At 45.1% G+C, this 14,090-nt stretch overlaps 1 protein-coding gene and 1 long non-coding RNA gene across 3 annotated transcripts in view; both read right to left on the reverse strand.

The window, feature by feature from the left end:
- The window catches only part of RPIA (ribose 5-phosphate isomerase A), a 76,158-nt gene that overhangs the window by 48,761 nt on the left and 13,307 nt on the right, over window positions 1–14,090 (reverse strand). The window lies entirely within an intron of this gene.
- Window positions 2,915–11,531, reverse strand: LOC147582387 (uncharacterized). Its single transcript, XR_015249069.1, has 2 exons — window positions 7,612–11,531; window positions 2,915–4,767 (listed from the first exon to the last, which is right to left on the reverse strand). It is a non-coding gene; the product is annotated as an uncharacterized LOC147582387 (long non-coding RNA).

Consider the following 14,090-nt stretch of genomic DNA (forward strand, 5'->3'; position numbering starts at 1 on the left):
TCAGAGAGAGAATGGAGGCTTCTTAATAAAAACAAAACCCAGAGCCCCCAAACTGAACAGCAGACCCAGAATCTCCACGCGAAGTGAGGGCAGAGGGGCTGTGAGGTTTCCCTTTGTTCAGACCCTCTGGGCTTTGTCCTCTGCTTGCCCAGCTATGAACAAACTCTTCTTATTATACCTGTATCACAGCGGGAACATCCAATCTCTACTTCAAGAAGGACCGGGCAGGGATACCCAATCTCTGAGTATGAGCGCTTTTTTTTTTTTTTTTTTTTTTAACTTATGTGAGAAAACATCTTGTAGACCTCTACTAGCGAGCAGCTGTTTTTCTAGTATTTGTTGAACAAAACTCATAATTAAAAATCTACTGTAAGGGCGCCTGGGTGGCCCAGTGGGTTAAGCATCTGACTCTTGATTTCAGCTCCGGTCATGATCTCACGGTTCGTGAGTTGGAGCCCTGCATTGGGCCCCGCGAACTGACTGTGCAGAGCCTGCTTAGGACTCTCTCCCTCTCCCTCTCTTTCTGCCCCTCCCACCCCCAAATAAATAAATAAAAGGCCTTTGTGGGTTGTCAGACACCTTACAGTGATTCCTTGGTCCCTAAGGTTGGGATGCGACATGCTACAAAAGAGAAGGCAGCTTGGCCCCCAGGTACAACCTCACCCCAGACTCGGGAAACTCCCATTCAGTTGGGATCCTGGGAAAATAAGGGAGTCTCCCTCTCTTAACCCCTCAACTCCTCCTTCAGTGTCAGCTCTGAGTCCCCCCACCCTTCCAGAAAGGCATTCTTTCAAAGTCCTCCAAATAAGCATTTAATAATTCTAGTAGTTCTTGGAGGTTGGATGCCAGTTCAAAGGACTTTGGCTTTGGCTAGTAAAAAACAAACCTAAATAAAACAAAACATGGGTTTTTTTTTTTTTTTTTTTCCCCACATATAAGAGAGTTCCGTGTCGTTAAACTTACGGCATCATGGGAAGGCTTGAAGACACAGAATCTAGAAGGCTGAGCATTCAGGAACAATCCCCAAGCCCATACTGAGGACATAGTCTACCAGGAGCTCTGCTGCACTGGGAGGTGCCGCCCCAATCCATCCAGCTCTAGAACTTTCGCTACAGTCCACACAGAAAAATGGGGACCTCGTATTCTGCCACCATCCTCAGTCCTGAATTCAAATATCACCTGAGTGTTTACAACTCGTGGGATGGGAATCAGATTCAGAGCCCTAGATGCAATGGGAAATGAAGTTTTTTAGTTTCTTGCCTCTATAGTGCAGGAAGGCACATTAGAAGAGGCTGGAACAGACGCGGAGGGACACAATCCACAGCATCCACTATACCTGGTCGCACTTCATCTTGACACTACCCCCAGTGGAAGTCTTGGTATCCTCCTCGGAGTTTCTGGTACATCGTTAATCCAGTGAGTTATGGACCAATAGCATCCGCACCACCTGGGAGCTTTTAGAAATGCAGAATCTCAAGCCTTATTCGTACTTAATTAGAAGCTGCACTTTAACAAAATCCCCAGGTGATTTGTATGAATATTAAAGTTTGAGCAGTACTGGCCAGACACTGGTTCTCAAACTTGGCCATACATTGGAATCGCTGGGGGAGATTTTTAAATTACTGATGCCTCCTTCCCACTCCCAGAGATTCAGATTGTGTTGATCTAGGGTATAGTCTGAGCATTAGGATTTTAAAAATCAAATATACAGTAAAGTTAGAAAACTACCAACCCCCCAAAAGAGAAACATTCGTTTTGTGCTTTGTGCTTTGGCCAGTGCTGAGCATTTGCACTGGCCTCACTGAGATTACATGCTAACACCCACTCTCTTGCCCTGCTAAGGGTCTCAAGCGATCACAGACCTATGATACTATTTCAAGGACTTGCTCTTTAGTTGGAGAGACCATGAAAATCAGGATGGTGCTAAATACTAACGTTTCCAAATTACCATGAGGATTATATTCCAAGACAAGGGAGTTGCAGGTTGGACTACACCCTTTTCTTTAATTTTATTTATTTATTTATTTATTTATTTATTTATTTATTTATTTATTTAGAGAGAATGCAAGCAGTGGAGGGGCAAAGAGAAAGGGAGAGAGAGAATCCCTCGATCTCTCGAACTGTGCTGGGCTCAATCTCTCGAACTGTGAGATCATGACCTGAGTGGAAATCATGAGTCAGATGCTTAACGGACTGAGCCACCCAGGTTCCTCTACACCCTTTTCTTAAAGTCTCCTTCTTAGATACTTGACACAATAGCCACCATGTTACACATGTTCATTAAGTGGTCACAGAAATGAATTGGATATAGATGACATCCTGTTTCATCATGGATACGAATGCTTTCAGACCAGTCATATTCCTAAGAATATGCATTGTACACACAATTATACTTTTGGATTAGAGCAATGTTCATTATGATGATACTCTCAGGCTCCACATCTTGGGGCCTAGTGTGGTCCACTGTATTCTATAGCAGATAAATCCTTGGTTTGGTTCCAAGATGGACCCATATTATAACAAAAAAATTTAAACATAATGGCATTCAAGGATATGCAGTGTTATATGTTATAGGATATGTATATGAATAGAGGGTCTTATCTAGGCTATATGCCAAAAATATTTTCTAGTTTTAGGTACATATGCTTTTTCATTCAGAGCTGGATATATCCCACCTACAAAGACTGAAAAATTAGCTACAGGCATGAAAAGCAGCGTTGTTCATTTCCCAAAGTGTATATGCATTCTCCTTCCACCTTCTGGCATTCGCATTGCCATGGCTTCCACAGTCCATAATGAGGCCATCTTGGATTAGATACAGTTTTTCATTTTTGACAAGACTTAAGTGGCCCCACCCACCTAGACCCCTCTTATACACTGTTAGTATTAGAAAAGTTAACGTTTCTCAATGCTATGACCCTTGAGCTAGTTTATTGTGTAAAATGAACACAAAGTTTCAAAGTCTATTTGCATGGCTAGTCACCAGGTACCATCTGGGCACAGAAGCCTAGCTTCCAAAAGAGTCCTAGTATTGACATCTCTAAAAAGGAAAGATGAAAAAAAAAAAAAAAAAAGGCAAGGGTAAGATTTCAGAATGGGAAGAGAGGAGAAGAGTGAAATTTAGAAGCTATTTAGTAGATGAAACCATAAAATCGCAAAAACAAAGACAAGTAAGTCTTAATGAATCTGAGGCTGGGTCTAGGTAGGCGTAACCAAATCACTATGGCTGCAAATATTCTTTGCCTTCATCTGGACCCGTAGAGCATGACACAAGTTCCCTGACTGTGTGCAACCCATCTTTCCCCACCACACATCAACATCCGCAAATCTCTTCCCTGGCTCCAAATCTAGTCCTTTGACCATCAAGGTATTGAATGGCATGGTCGCCTTCCCTCTGTTGTCTGGTAGCCAGCAACTCTCCATTTCCATGCTGTCATTCTGTTCGGTGTTTAAATAATTGTACTTAAGGGGCGCCTGGGTGGCTCAGTCGGTTAAGCGTCTGACTTCGGCTCAGGTCATGATCTCGTGGTCAGTGAGTTCGAGCCCCGCGTCGGGCTCTGTGCTGACAGCTCAGAGCCTGGAGCCTGCTTCGGATTCTGTGTCTCCCTCTCTCTCTGACCCTCCCCCGTTCATGCTCTGTCTCTGTCTCAAAAATAAATAAACATTAAAAAAATTTTTTTAATAATTGTACTTAAAGCTTTTAGTATCTGAAGGATGGAGAAACTCTTTGGCAAGGGGACTTTAAAGACAAAACTATAGAATGCCATGTAAACTAAAGCTGGTTTGATACGTTTAAGAGAAGGGCTCTGTCCACATTACACACTAATGTGACTGTACGTGAGTTAAGTGTTTAGTCAGGCCCGGCCCCAGGGACCCAGACTGCACAGAGGGACAAGCAGCTTGAGAGGAAAGGCATTGCAAGTGACCCCGGAGCCTGGCAGAGTGAGCCTAACTCCACAGCACACCTGGGTGTAATGGTTAATTTCATGTGTCAACTTGGCTACACCATTGTACTCAGTTTTTTGTCAAACGCCAGCCAAGATGTCATGGTGAGGTATATTTTAGATGAGATTAATATCTAAAGCAATAGACTTTGAGTAAAGTAGATTATCCTTCATAACATGGGTGGGCCTCATCCAATCAGTTGAAGGCCTTAACAGAAAAGGCCGAGGTCTCCCAAGGAAGAAGGAATTCTGCCTCTAAACTGTCTTGCGACCAGAACATCAACTCTTCCCTGAGTCTCCAGCCTGCCAACCTGCCTTAAAATTTTCAGACTGGCCAGTCCCTGCCATCATATGAGCCAGTTCCTTAAAATAAGTCTCTTTCTTACTCTCTGTCTCTACACACACAGACACACACACACACACACACACACACACACACACACACGCATATGCTCACTTCCTATTGGTTCTGTTTCTCTGGAGAACCCTGGCTAATCCAGGAGGTGACTTACCCACCGGGTCCAGTTTTCCCCATGACACACATCCAGTGAGCTAGTGGGTTTTGAGCTTTGAGAAAAGGAGAAGTGTAACATCAAAGGGAAAACCATGGCACAGAGGCCCCGCAGCTCTTTGAGGAGCAACCCCTCTGAAATGAGTTTCCTTGCTGGCCAGAGAGGAGACAAACCTGATGGAGAGACGTGTAGAAGGCCTCCATGAATGCTGGCAGGCAGTGAGTGAGCAGCGGGGAGCAGCGGCAGCCCACAAAACAGGACCACGTGAGCAGGGTGTGGGTCTGAGCAAGGCGGCCCCTTCGTTCTTCAAACTATAGAGGAAAGAAACTTAACCAGAACTGCAGACTGGCCAAGCCTAGGAAGCACGGGGACTATACCTGTGAGCATCCCAGGAATTTTTGTGCAAGACTGTGTTAGAAGCACTGAGTGTTGAGCGTTATAACATTACCATCAGTGGGGCTTTACTTTGAGGTCACTTGCTAGTGGGGTTTGCCTGGTACTAAATTGATTGATAGTATTCTGGTACGAAGAAGCTACTTACAAATTCATTGTCATGAGATTGGCTAGAAAAATTGAATCAGGTTCTCAGCAATACAATCTCCTCCTGGGTTAAGCAGAGTCAAGTCAGTTTCTTGTGACTTCTCAGACTTTAAAACAAATGTGCTTGGGGAGCCTGGTTGGCTCAGTCAGTTAAGCGTCCAACTTCGGCTCAGGTCATGGTGGCTCGTGGGTTCCAGCCCCACGTCTGCTCCGTGCTGACATCTCAGAGCCTGGAGCCTGCTTCAGATTCTGTGTCTCCCTCTCCCTCTGCCCCTTCCCTACTCACGTGCATTCTCTCTCTCTCTCTTCCTCTCTCTCTCTCTCTCAAAAATAAATAAGCATTAGCACAAGCAGGGCAGAGAGAGAGGGAGACACGAATCCAAAGCAGGCTCCAGGCTCTGAGCTGTCAGCACAGAGCCCGTCATGGGGCTGGAACTCACGAACTTCAAGATCATGACCTGAGCCAAAGTCCATCCCTTAACTGACCGAGCCACCCAGGCATTTCCGACCCCACAAAAATTTAAACATGCTTTTCCTGGGGCGCCTGGGTGGCTCAGTCGGTTAAGCGGCTGACTTCAGTTCAGGTCATGATCTCGCGGTCCGGGAGTTCGAGCCCCGCATCAGGCTCTGGGCTGATGGCTCAGAGCCTGGAGCCTGTTTCAGATTCTGTGTCTCCCTCTCGCTGACCCTCCCCTGTTCATGCTCTGTCTCTCTCTGTCTCAAAAATAAATAAAACGTTAAAAAAAAATTTTTTTTAAACATGCTTTTCCTATTACTCCCCACCTTTCGGCTTCCTTTGTTTGCAGAACAAATCCCTTAGTCTGATGTGGAAGGCTCTTTTCTTTGCAGTCTGGCCCCCTCCTCTCTAGGCATGTCCTTCACACTTTCTGTACAGTAATGGGCTTCTTCAGCCAAACTCCCCCTTCCTGAACCCATCAAGTCCCAGCCCATCTTTCATTCACTGAAGAGGCTTTGTTGTGTTGTTATGACAATAAAGGCCTATGTCCACAGGTCTCTTCCTAGCGTGTGCACAAAGGGCCTTCTGGATTTAAATAAGAAAAGTGAGGAGCTACTAAGTTCTTTGAGGCCCTTACATCTCTGAGAAACTGAATCCGAACTAAGAACCAGTCATAACAGCCAGGGTTTATATTGAAAGGGCTTTTCTGAAAGTTTCCTTTCTGTATGATTTTGGTTATTTATAGGCTTTGGTTATGCAGAGGACCAATTAGAGTTTCCTCCTTTAGCCACACAGCAAAGCAAAGCAAAGCAAAGCAAAGCAAAACAAAACAAAACAAAAAACAAAACAAAACAAAACAAAACGAGTCTCTGGTATTTCCATAAGCTGAGAAATAGACTCAAATGCCTGTGCAGAATGGTGGTACCATGTGGTTAGGCTGGCTGGGAGTTAAGTAGATACATTGATGACCTGTTACAGTACTACAGTTCCAGAGTTTCCTTTCAGAGAGAACATTCTCTCTCTGCCATCCTCCAAGAACCCTTAGTTGGGGGTTGTCTCTTCTCTTCCCTGCTGAGCTCAGCAGTTTATGGCTACCTATTGCACATTCAAGTTCATGGTGTACTTGGCCTTTAAAGTTAAAAAAAAACAATTCTGAGGAATGTGAGAGACCAGAGCTATATATAAAAACTGCCTTGGAGCTCCTGGGTGGCTCAGTCCGTTAAGCCTCCGACTTCAGCTCAGGTCATGATCTCACGGTTTGAGAGTTCGAACCCCACGTCAGGCTCTGTGCTGACAGTTTGGAGCCCGGAGCCTGCTTTGGATTCTATGTCTCCCTCTCTCTCTGCTCCTCCCCTGCTCACCTTCTGTCTGTCTGTCTCACTGTCTGTCTCTCTCTCTCTCTCTCTCTCAAAAATAAACATTTAAAAAATGTTTTTAAATGCCTCTCTGTCTACCTTCTTTTCAGAACCAAGATCAAGATTCTTCTATTAAACAACACTTTTGGGGCGTGTGGGTGGCTCAGTTGGTTAAGGGTCCAGCTTCGGCTCAGGTCATGATCTCACGGTTTGTGAGTTCAAGCCCTGTGTCAGGCTCTGTGCTGACCGCCCAGAGCCCGATTTCTGCTTTGGATTCTGTGTCTCCCTCTCTCTCTGCCGTTCCCCCTGTTCACGCTCTCTCTCAAAACTGAATAAACGTTAAAAAAAAAAAATGAATTTAAACAGCACTTTTGCCCCCTAATTTAGCAATGAGGGAGAGGGTCATCAGTGAGGTGGCCGAAGGGCCACTCCTCCACCTCACAGTCTGGCTTTTCCAGGTCCTGCCCGTTCTCCCAGAACAAACTGGTAAATAAAGGCACGGCTCCTCCAGGCCCCACCCACTAGCAGCCAGGCCACAGCCGCTTCTGCCTTTGGGGTTTCAGAAAAGCAGATACAGATCAGAGCCACTCTTGGCCGCTCTGAGTGAAACTGGGGGGCTGGGCTCCGAGGTCAGGTGATTGTCACCCCACTGGAAACACAATTACCAAGCCAACAGGAAGAGCTTATCATCAGCACACACTACCTGCTTCTCAAATTCAGGCCCTGCCGGGAAGCTGCTTTCAGAGAGAAATAAGGGAGCTGTGGAGTGCCGGCAAGCGGAAAGTATGGAAACATCTTCTCACCTCCAAGTGCAGCCGCGGGAGAGGAAGCCTGTGTCCCAAGGACAGAGCAGAGGGGCAGACTTAGCAGGCGGACAGCGGAACGCGGCTGGTGGAGGAAGGGTGAGGCATGGGCTGGCACTGGCCTTTACCCAGCAGCTCCCTTTCCTCCAAGTTGTCCAGACTCGGCACTCAGAGGAGGGCGGAGAGCCCTACGGTCCCAGCCAGAGAACAAGTTCAGGCAAACACTGCTCGTTCAACCATTCACTTAATCACTTGTCATTTAGCTGATATTTACCGAGATCCTATCATGTGCCTGCTCGGGCACAGGTGCTGTGGGATGGCAGTCAGCCAGAGGGCCCCCACGCCGGTGGGGGCAGCAGGAGACCAGACAGCACCACCCAGTCACCAGCCTGTCAGGATTACCTCTTGCCTTCTTCATTTTCCAGCTACCGGTGCTATTTCTATTCCACCCAGGAAAATGGCACTGACTGACTCATGATCAAGAGTGTGAACGCTGAATTATTTTTCTAGTCCTGGATCAGCACTGATTCAAACTCTTTTCACCAGCCAACTGCACTCGCTTCAATTTTTTTTATGTTTATTTATTTCTGAGGGGGGGAGGGGCAGAGAGAGAGGGAGACGGAGAATCCCAAGCAGGCTCTGTGCTGTCAGCGCAAAGCCTGACGCGGGGCTCGAACCCATGGACCACGAGATCATGACCTGAGCCAAAGTCGGACGCTCAACGGACTGAGCCCCCAGGTGCCCCCCGACTGCACTCATTTGAGAGAAAATTAATGGGAATTATTCTATAACCAATAGAATAGAGGCAGGGAGGGTAAGTGTTTATTTTCCCTGCGGTGCACATTCAAAAGATAACCAAGAATTAAATAATGTCCCTAATACCATTAGGGCCTTGGCTTGATCAAAATAAATGTACAAGTGATAGGAAGCAAAAAGGCAAGGAGGAAGAGGAGAAAGTAGTGGAGCTTACTAAGAAAGAAGTCAGGAACTTCCCAGAGAGACTCAGTGCCACTGTGAGTGAAGCAAGATTAGAATTTAATAACGCTACCTCCTGGGCCTCTCGTAACCACTGTGCCAAAGGTTATATAGATCTTTCTGAAAACTGGTGAGCAGAGATAACAGCCGCTCGTTCTCCAAATCTCAGCAACCAAGCTTCAGAACGTGGAAGCCAGCAATTATGCAATGTGCCCAAAGAGGCACCAAAATGATAATAGAAAGACACACCGTATTTTCTTTTTTTCCTAATTTTTGTTTTTAATCTTTATTTTTGAGAGAGAGAGAGAAACAGAGCGTGAGCAGGGGAGGAACAGAGAGAGGAGGAGACACAGAATCCGAAGCAGGCTCCAGGCTCCGAGCTGTCGGCACAGAGCCCGACGCGGGGCTCGAACCCACGAACTGCGAGATCATGACCTGACCTGAGCCGAAGTCGGACGCTTAACCGACTGAGCCACCCAGGCACCCCAAGACACATTATATTTTCTATTTTTACATTTTGGCTCTTGAGAAAATAAAATCTTAGGACCGGAAGCACCCAGAAAAGCCATCTTTAAATTGGTATTTAGCTACAAGTGTATTTTATTGTGTATTTACAGACATCTCAGGAAGGGAATTCCACAGCTTCCTGGATAAATCACTCCACTGTTTAATAACTTCTTTAACTTTCCCTAAATCCACTCTCCTGGGTTTATTTATATGCTCTGGTTTTGTGATCAGGAGTGTTAGTATTCTCTGCTTTCACAATTCAGCGTCCCCAGTGAGACAACCCTCAGTGGGCAATACGAGACTCTCAAGCAGTGGGATCTGTGGGAGATGGTGGTACAGGTGAATTGGGAAGGAACTAAACACAAGGCTGGCTGACTGGACCGACAAATGGAAACTTCTCTGTCAACAGCACATAGCAGAACTCTTGCCTTGAGATACAGCGAGTCCTCCCGCTCAGGAATCTTTTGTGTTGTTTCTTCTCTTTGGTTCATTTGAACTGTATATTTTTTACATTTATTTATTTTGAGAAAGAGAGAGAGAGAGAGAGAGAAAGACTGCAAGTGGGGGAGGGGCAGAGAGAGGAAGAGAGCAGGAGCCCAAGCAGGCTCCGCACAGTCAGCGTGGAGCCTGAGGCAGGGTTCAAACTCTCAAACTGCAAGATTATGACCTGAGCCGGAATCCGACGCTCAACCCAGTGAGCCACCCAGGCGCCCCTGAACTATATTTTTTAATGTCCAGGGTGTTTAAAACCTGGTTAAACGTCATTGGTCCCCTGCCTCTCTAGTGCAGCCCTTGTTTCTCAGGCTACGCCAATGAAAAGAAAATCAAGGGTATGAGTTATAGCCCAAGAGATTGACCTGTTACCGCCTACCCAATCTTCTGGTAACTCCAGCTCCCTAGTTGGCCATGCGAAGGCCCCACCCAGAGTTCTTCCTCTCCTCAGTATCAGACGTTTGTTGTTTTGTTCAGCCAGCATCCATCCCCCCATCCGCTGATAGAGGAACTCTGATTTCCCTGTAGGAACACACCCCTCTCCCACCCACTGAATGCTGTCTTGAGGGGCTTGCTGACCAAGGGGCCCTGCCCTTCTCCAGCTGAGAAGGGACTCATAATCCAAGCTCGGTCAAAGATCCCTCTCTCCAAGGAAGGTGAACTTTGACAGTGTGACTCCACGGAAAAAAATGACTGAGGTGCTCTCTCCTGATGACTTATCTCTAAGAGCCTGTCCATGGGGATCTCCTTTCTCGAGTCCCCCCAAAACTGCCACAGTTCCTGTACTTTCAGAGACTTGGTTGTTCATTCAGCCTTTCCTTTAATTCCGTGAGCTATCGAATATCCAACATCCTTCTTGCGTGTGACCTGAGGGTCAGGTCCTAAAGACAGTGGCAAGGCAAATCACATAGAACTGAGACCACCCTATATAAGGAGATATTCTGCAGCAGTGAAAAAAACAAACAAGGAAGCTGTCTTTGAGCTGAAATTAAAAGATCCCCAAGATATATATCTTTTAAACTTCTTATTGCATAAAATTTCAAACATATACAAAGGTAGACAAAATAGCACAATGAAATGCCATAGACATACTTCCAGCTTCAAGACCCTTAAACTCATGGCCAATCTTTTTCCATCTATACGCTTACCTACTTCCAACCCTTCCCTCCAGATTATTTTGAAGCAAATCTCAGACTTCATATCGTTTGACCCACAAATATTTTAACATGCATATCTCTTAAACAGAACTATGATACTATTACACCATCTAAAAATTAATTCTTCAGTGTCATTATATTGAGTTCAGATTTTCCTCATTTCTCATTTCCCATCCTCTGCACCCCCCCCCACTGTTTGTTTGTTAGTTTGTTTATTTGTTTGTTTTTGTATGTTTTATCAGCCTCCAAATAAGGTACTATGTCTGGAGTCCCCAAGACCACTCCTAGGTTCTGTGATTCATTAGGAGGACTCACAGGACTCAGCATATGGTCATACTCATAGCTATAATTTATTACAAAGAAAGGACACAAGCAACATCAGCAAAGGGAAAAGGCGTACAGAATGAATTCCAGAGGAAATTAGAAGGAAGCTTCCAAAAGTCCTATCCCAAAGGAGCCACACACGATGCACTTAATTCCTCCAGCATCGAATTAGGACAACACATGTGAAATGTCTGCCAGAGAAACTCACTAGAGACTCAGTGACTGTGGGTTTTACTCAGGGCTGATCATATATGGGCACCCATTGCTTGGCATGTACCAAAATTCCAGACTCCCAGTAGGAAAGCAGGTATTCAGCACAAATTACATTGTTTTTATAGTTTATGCAAAGTGAGACATTCTTATTAGGGAATGGTGAGAACCCACCCCAATCTAAGTTCCCAGATACCAGCCAAGGGCCATCCTTGCAAGCAGGCGTTTTTAGGGTAGCAGGCTCAGGCCTGCTGTGTTAACTCTTTTCTCCACAGGTGCACACACTGCAACTGATTGATATCTCTTAAATCTCTTTTATTTTACTTAAGTTTATTTATTTTGAGAGAGAGAGAGAGAGAGAGCGCGCGCGAGCATGTGTGCATGCACCAGCAGGGAAGGAGCAGAAAGAAAAGAGAGAGAAGGAAAGAGAGAATCCCAAGCAGACCGCACATGATGAGCACGGAGCCTCATGGGGAGTTTCAACGCAGGGCTCAAACTCACAAAAGGTGAGATCACAACCTGAGCCGAAATCAAGAGTTGGACACTCAACTGACTGAGCCACCCAGGCGCCCTCTTAATCTCTTTTAATTTACAGGATCACCCCCATCTCTTTTTACCCCTTGTAATTTGTTTGTTGTTTCTCATAGTTCAGATTTTGCTTATTGCATCCCCGTGGAGTTAGTTGAAATATTCCTCTGTCCCTTGTCTTTCCCATGAACTGGTAGTTTATATCTATAGGCTTGATGCAATTTAGGATTGGTTTTTAACATTTCTTTGGTAGCAAGATGACTTCATAAGTAGTACCATATAGTTTTATCCGGTGGTATATTACATATGGTTGTCTATCTATTGTGATGCCACTGCTTGGCTCTAGGGTCTATACCCATTAATTCATCAGAGGTACAAAACGGCAGAATTCTAATTCTATCCTTACTTCTTCATTAGTAGAATACTTCTATAAAGAGAAGCCTCCCTCATCATGTTTGATTACTCAGTGGTATAGTTTGTACTGAAATGCTTGATTCACACCCTCCCCCCACCTTTTCCAGTTAAAAAAAATTTTTTTTAAATGTTTATTTATTTTTGAGAGAAAGAGAGAGAGAGAGAGAGAGCGGGGGAAGGGCAGAGAGAGAGGGAGACACAGAATCCAAAGCAGGCTCCAGGCTCTGAGCTGTCAGCACAAAGCCCGAGGCGGGGCTTGGACCCAGGAACTGTGAGATCATGACCTGAGCCAAAGTAGGATGCTTAACTGACTGAGCCACCCAAGCATCCTAAATTTTTTTTAATGTTTATTTGTTTTTGAGAGAGAGAGACAGAGCACAAGCAGGGGAGGAGAGGCAGAGAGAAAGGGAGACACAGAATCCGAAGCAGGCTCCAGGCTCGGAGCTGTCAGCACAGAGCCTGACGTGGAGCTTGAACTCATGAACTGTGAGATCATGACCTAAGCCGAAGTCAGATGCTCAACTGACTGAGCCACCCAGGTGCCCCCATTTGATGATTTATTCAACAGAATAAAAAGGCAACCCACAGAATGGGAGAAAATATGTGTAAACCACGTATCTGATAAGGGATCTGGATTAATATCCAGAATATACAGAGGCCTTCTAAGATGTAACAGCCAAAAAATTGAACAACCTGACTCAAAAACAAGGAAAGGACTTGAATAGATATTTTTCATAAAACGGTATATGAATGCCCATTAAGCACATCTTAAGACGCTTAAAATCACTATCGTTAGGGAAATGCAAACCAAAACTACAAGAGGACACCACCCCACAACCATTAGTATAACCACTACCAAAAGCCCAGAAAATAACAAGTGTTGACAAGCATGGGGAGAAATTAGAACCCTTATGCACTGTTAGTGGAAATGTAAATTGGTGCAGCCGTTATGGAAAACAGTGCGGAGGTTCCTCCAACACTTGAAATAGAATGACCATATGATCCAGCAATTCCACTTCTGGGTATATACACAAAAAAACTGAAAGCAGGGTCTCAAAGAGATACCTGTGCACCCATGTTCAGAGAAGCATTATTCACAATAGTTACAATGTGAAATGGATGAGCAAAATGTGTTATATACATACAATGGAGTATTATTCAGCCTTAAAGAGGAAGGGGATTCCAGGGTGCCTGGGTGGCTCAGTTAAGCGTCCGACTTCAGCTCAGGTCATGATCTCGTGGCACGTGAGTTCGAGCGCCGTGTTGGACTCTGTGCTGACAGCTCGGAGCCTGGAGCCTGCTTCAGATTCTGTGTCTCCCTCTCTCTCTGCCCCTCCCCTGCTCACTGTCTCAAAAATAAATAAACATTTTTTTAAAAAAATTTTTTTAAAAAGGAAGGGAATTCTGACACATGCTAACAACATGGATGAACCTTGACGATATCATGCTAGTTGAACTAAGCCAGACGTAAAAGACAAGTACTGTATGATTCCACATCTATGAGGTACTTAAACAGCCAAAATCATATAGACAGAAAGTAGAATGATGATTTCCTGGGGCTGAGGTGAGGGGTGCGAGTTATTGTTCCATGGGTATAGAGTTTTAGTTTTACAGATGAAAAGAGTTTTGGAGATGGATGGTGGTGATGGTTGCCTAACACTCTGAGTATATTTAAACCCCACTGAACTATAGCCTTAAAAATGGTTAAGATGTTAAATTTTATGTTCTGTGCATTTTACCACAATTTTTAAAATTGGAAAAGAAAATTACTTGGGAGTTCTTAACCAGTCTGAAGCCCAGGCTGCACCTCTGACCAATTAATTACATCAGATTTTTGCGGGTGGGATGCAGGCATTTGTGTTCTGTTTTGTC

The sequence above is a fragment of the Puma concolor genome, chromosome A3 (assembly GCF_028749965.1).
Source record: "Puma concolor isolate L17-30 chromosome A3, mPumCon1.1.hap2, whole genome shotgun sequence".
Classification (NCBI taxonomy): domain Eukaryota; kingdom Metazoa; phylum Chordata; class Mammalia; order Carnivora; family Felidae; genus Puma; species Puma concolor.